The sequence below is a fragment of the Fistularia commersonii genome, chromosome 1 (genome assembly GCF_037954325.1).
Source record: "Fistularia commersonii isolate RoL2024-O1a breed Wild chromosome 1, RoL_Fcom_v1.0, whole genome shotgun sequence".
Taxonomy (NCBI): Eukaryota; Metazoa; Chordata; class Actinopteri; order Syngnathiformes; family Fistulariidae; genus Fistularia; species Fistularia commersonii.
The window spans coordinates 9178258-9184269 of NC_141284.1; the positions used below are offsets into that span (position 1 = coordinate 9178258).

General features: G+C 51.8%; 1 pseudogene; it reads right to left on the reverse strand.

The window, feature by feature from the left end:
• The window catches only part of LOC147237294 (28S ribosomal RNA), a 3590-nt pseudogene extending 2998 nt beyond the window's left edge, over positions 1–592 (reverse strand).
• Positions 593–6012: the final 5420 nt, after the last annotated feature.

Here is a 6012-nt window from a genome sequence, read left to right on the forward strand (position 1 = left end):
AGCCACGCCAGGAGCAAGGGGGCCCCGCCCCCCCCCGACCTGGGCAGGAAGGGGGGGAAGAGGGCACAGTGGGCACTGAGTCCACAGCCCCGGGTAGCGGCGAGGTGCAGGTCGCTGTAAAGTACCCAGTGCAGAGGGCCGCGTGCTACCTTCATCCTGAGCCCTCCCAAGCCAACCCAGAGCCGGTCACAGCGCACCAGCCACGGAGGAAATGCACCTGGCATGGGCCGGCACCACCCAGGTCCCGCAAGGGGATCCCCACACACCAAGCTGCTGACCCTGGCCCACCAAGTTGAATCCCCCGGGCGGACTGCGCTGACCCCACCTGTTTACCTCTCAACGGCTTCACGCCCTCTTGAACTCTCTCTTCAAAGTTCTTTTCAACTTTCCCTTAAGGTACTTGTCAACTATCAGTAACTATCTTCTCTCGGGGCTGCGGGCACGTGTCCTCGGCTCTTGTGACCGCGCTGCTGCTTCGTGCAGGGGCGAGGGGACTGCCAGTAATGATCCTTCCGAAGGTTCACCTACGCAAACCTTGTTACGACTTTTACTTCGTCTAGATAGTCAAGTTTGATGGTCTTCTCGGTGCTCTGCCAGGACCTCACTAAACCATCCAGCTGGTAGTAGCAATGGGCGGTGCGTACAAAGGGCAGGGACTTAATCAACACGAGCTTATGACCTGCACTTACTGGGAATTCCTTGTTGATGGGAAGTAATTACAATCCCCAATCCCTATCACGAGGGGGGTTCAGCAGGTTACCCACGCCTCTCAGCAAAGGCACACGATGATCCGCTCAGAATGGCTCGCGTGCAGCCCCGGACATGTAAGGGCATCACAGACCTGTTATTGCTCAATCTCATGTGGCTGAACACCACTCCTCCCTCGAAGAAGTTGCTCGCCGATGGCCAAGGGGCCGCGGCACTAGTTAACATGCCGGAGTCTCGTTCGTTATCGGAATTAACCGGACAAATTGCTCCACCAACTAAGAACAGCCATGCACCACCACCCACAGAATCGAGAAAGAGCTATCAATCCTTTCCATGTCTGGGCAAGCATTCCTGTGTTCAGTCAAATTAAGCCGCAGGCTCCACTCCTGGTGGTGCCCTTCCATCAATTCCTTTAAGTTTCAGCTTTGCAACCATACTCCCCCCGGAACCCAAAGACTTCGTTTTCCCGGACGCTGCCCAGCAGGTCATGGGAATAATGCCGCCGGATCGCTAGTTGGCATCATTTATGGTCGGAACTATGACAGTATCTGATCGTCTTCGAACCTCCGACTTTCATTCTTGATTAATGAAAACATTCTTGGCAAATGCTTTCGCTCTCATCCGTCTTGCGCCGGTCCAAGAATTTCACCTCTAGCGGCACAATACGAATGCCCCTGGCTGTCCCTCTTAGTCATGGCCCCAGTTCAGGAGAGAACCCACAAAATAGAACCGGGATCCTATTCCATTATTCCTAGCTGCAGTATTCAGGCGACAGGGGCCTGCTTTGAACACTCTAATTTTTTCAAAGTAAACACTTTGGACCCCTGGCGGGACACTCAGCTAAGAGCATCCCGGGGGCGCCGAGAGGCAGGGGCTGGGACAGACAGTGGCTCGCCTTGCGGCGGACCGTCAGCTCGATCCAACTACGAGCTTTTTAACTGCAGCAACTTTAAGATATGCTATTGGAGCTGGAATTACCAGAGCTGCTGGCACAAGACTTGCCCTCCAATGGTTCCTCGCCAGATCTAAGGTGTACTCATTCCAATTACAGGGCCTCAAGAGTCCTGTGTTGCTATTTTTCGTCACTACCCCCCCGCGTGGGGAGTGGGTAATATACGCGACTGCTGCCTTCTTTGGATGTGGTAGCCGTTTCTCAGGCTCCCTCTCCAAAATCAAACCCTGATTCCCCATTACCCGTGGTCGGCACACAAAGTACCATCGAAAGTTGATAGGGCAGACATTCGAATGAGACATCACCGCCACGGAGGGCCAGCAATCGTCTCGAGGTTATCCAGAGTCACCAAGGCGGCTGTGGAACCCCCGCGAATGGGGAATGCCCCACATGGGTTTTGGGTCTGATAAATGCACGCATCCCCGCGAGGGTCAGCGCTCGTCGGCATGTATTAGCTATAGAATTGCCACAGTTATCCAAGTAACGTGAGGAGCGGTGAAAGGAACCATAACTGATTTAATGAGCCAGTCGCAGTTTCACTGTACCGGTCGTGCGTACTTAGAATTGCATGGCTTAATCTTTGAGATAAACATATGCTACTGGCAGGATCAACCAGGTAGCATTGTTTTCAGAGCCCACAGGCTCCTGTGCGGCGCCAGTGGCGGCAAGGAGGGGATAGCGGCCTTCTCTTCGCATACCTCCTGCCGCAGCTCGGCTCGGCTCCGCCCCTACCTGCACGCGGAGGGCTCCGGCGCAGGCGGGGAGCCTGCGTTTGCATGTGCCATCGGGGACTGCCGTTGGGCAGCCACCCCCACCCTTGCTTCTCTCTCGCTGGGGTTCGAGAAATTCTGTGTTTGCCAGAAGCGCTGCCGCAGCTGTGGCTACACACTCGACCGCCGCACGGCGACCGAGAGAGCACATGAGGCGGGATCCGTGGGAGTAAGCCCGGGAGAGAGGGGGCGTTTCAGTCTCGCCGCCAACGAGTCCCGCACGGGGGGCAGCCTGCCCCCCCTAGTCGAGGCAGACCCGTGAGAGCGGAGGAGCAGTCCACCCGAACACCGGCGCAAGGCCGGCCAGCGGGGGTCCTCCTACAGCGGGTCACGTGTGCCGACTCGACTTAGAGACATTCAACCACTAAGCGTCGGGGGAGAAAATCAAACCGCCCTCGCAGACGGTCAATCCAACGCTATTCCGCAAGAGGTCCCCTCGAAAACCGGGCCTTGCAGCCCGGACGAGGGCCAAGCCCGTAGGCTTTACCGTGGGCTTTACCTTCTCTCCCATTAGGAGTGCATTGAGAAACCTCAGAAATAACCGAAGAAAGCTTCTTGGACAATTGCTGTCACCCTCACACTGTCTTAAAACAAGACTGATTTGCTTTCGACTTGGATTTTAGGCCGGGGATCCCTGTTTAATAATAATAATAATACATAAGATTTGTGTAGCGCTTTTCAAGGTACACAAAGATGCTTTACAAGTTGACGACAGAAGACATAGAACATACACATAGTTAATGGGAAGAGCTGTAGGTGTTGTAGGTGGTTTGGAAGAGGTGGGTCTTGAGGTTGTGTTTAAAGGAAGACAGTGAGTTTGACTCTCGGATGGCTGGGGGGAGGGAGTTCCAGAGGGTGGGGGTAGCGATGGCAAAGGCTCTGTCTCCCAGGGTACGGTACTTGGACTTAGAGATTGGGGTGAGGTTTGCATCCGAGGAGCGAAGACGACGCGCTGGAGAGTGGCGACGTAGAAGGTCAGTGAGATATGGGGGGGCGAGGTTGTTGAGAGCTTTGTAGGAGGGTCTTGAAGTGGATGCGTTGTTTGATGGGCAGCCAGTGAAGTTGACGGAGGATGGGGGTGATGTGTTCTCTGGAAGGGGAGCGGGTAAGTAGTCGGGCAGCAGAGTTTTCGACATATTGCAGTTTTTGAAGGGCATTAGAGGGGAGGCCATATAGGATACTATTGCAGTAGTCGAGTCTGGAGGTGATAAATTCATGGATTAGTGTTTCAGCAGCAGAGGGTGGAAGAGTGGGTCGGAGGCGTGCTATGTTTCGGAGGTGGAAAAAAGATGTTTTGGTGATGTGGTTTATGTGTGGCCTAAAAGAGAGTGCAGGGTCCATGTAGATTTCAAGATTTCTTACCGGGGGGAGGGGGTAACAGAGTGACCATAAATGGAGAGTGCGAGATTGTGACAGGAATTGAGCATGGATTTTGGGCCGAATATGATAATTTCTGTTTTGTTGCTGTTGATTTTGAGGAAATTTTGGCTCATCCAGGTTTTTATGTCTGTGATGCAGTCGGTGAGGGTGGAAAGGATTTCGGGAGTAATTGTTTTGGTGTTTATGTAGAGCTGAGTGTCATCAGCATAGCAGCGGAAATGGAGTCCATGGCGGCAGATGATGTGTCCAAGTGGCAGTATGTAGAGGGTGAAAAGTACGGGGCCAAGAACTGAACCTTGTGGAACTCCGTGTCGGACGGGGGTGGTGGAAGATGTATGGTTGTTTATGTTGATGTAGTGAGATCTGCCAGAGAGGTATGAGTGGAACCAGGAGAGGGCGGTGTCGGTGATGCCTAATGATTCCAGACGGTTGAGGAGGATTGGATGTTTGACTGTATCGAAGGCAGCGCTGAGATCAAGGAGGATGGTGAGGGATCCGGAGTCAGAGGAGAGAAGGAGGTCATTTGTTACTTTTATGAGAGCTGTTTCGGTGCTGTGGTGGGTTCTGAGGCCAGATCGGAAAGTTTCATACAGGTCATGTGTGAAGAGGTGTTGATTTAATTGTGCTGTGACAGCTCTTTCCAGTGCTTTTGAGAGGAATGTGAGGTTGGAGATGGGTCAGAAGTTGTTGGGGTCGTCAGGGTCGAGGCCAGGTTTTTTAAGGAGAGGGGTGATGGCAGCAAGCTTAAGTAGTGTGGGGACTGTTCCAGAGGTGAGGGAGGAGTTAATGGTATCGGTGATGAGTGGGGCAAGGGGAGTGAGGCAGGCTATGACAAGATTTGAAGGCATGGGATCCAGGGGGGAGGTGGATGGCTTCATGGTGGTGAGTATTTTGGTGAGATCTGCTGTAGTTATTGGAGAGAAGTGTGTGAGTCGGTGGATATAAGGGGATGTCCTTGTATTTCTTTACACCAAAACAGAGGAAAGACATGATATTTTGGTTATTTATTGTTGAGTATTCGATTATTTTAATGGTCCAGCCCACTTGACATCCACCAAGGCCGTATGTGGCCCGCGATGAGAAATTAGTTTGACACCCCTGCTATAGAGCGATTAGACTTTGGTTAGTTGGCTGGAGAACCGTAACTATAAAGCGATTTGTCTTTGGTTGGTTAGTTGGTTGGTTTGAGAGCGGGAAGCAGCAGCCAAGCGCGCCAGTGTCCTCACGTCCTCACGTCCTCACGTCCTCACGTGTTTGACAGAAGTACGTTGTCGCTGGGCTGGGGGAGGGAGCCCCCCCCATCCACACACAAATGCAATACGCCTCGAAACGCATCGCTCGCACCGACGCGGGAATCCTTTACCCTAATTCCACGACAACGGCGAGAATCGCGTCTCGTCAGCCGCCGTGAGGAAGAAGAGGGGGGCATTAAGGGGGGGAGAGAGAGAGAGAGACAAGGAAGTTCTCTCAGCCTCTTATTCTTTTTTTTTTTTCTTTAATTGAACATAAATAGTACACACAATTATACAAATGTACAAATAAACATGTTATCATAAACGGTTTGTGAGAAATTTATAATGCTAGACAAAAAAAAAGAAATTAAAAGGAAATAATTAAATAAATAGATGGACAAATAAAATTAAAAAAAATAAAAAAATTAAAAAAAAAACTCGCAAGGGGAAAACACATGTCATTAAGTTGGCGGTTAATGCAGCCACAGGGCGGCACTGGCCTATGTCTCTCCAAGCCTGCCTTGGGGGGGCACGGAGCAGTGTCTCCCTGTGCCGGCCCCAAGCCCGGATAAATGCAGAGGGTTGCGTCAGGAAGGGCATCCGGGGTAAAAGTTTGGCCAAAACCAAACATGCGAGTCAACCAAAACTATACCATACCGGATCGGTCGCGGACCGGGTTAACAACGACCATCATTGATACTGATGACCTACAGGATACTAATGGAAATTGGGCTACTGTGGGTCGAAGAACAAGAACAAGAAGAAGAAGAGGAGTGCGTGTTCGGAAGCAGAGAAAGAGGAGTAAAGGAAAGAGTCTGGGACTGAGAGTAGGGACTTTGAATATTGGTACTATGACAGGAAAAGGTAGAGAGTTGGTCGACATGATGCAGAGAAGGAAGGTGGATATACTGTGTGTCCAGGAAACCAGGTGGAAAGGTAGTAAGGCTAGAAGCTTAGGAGCTGGCTTTAA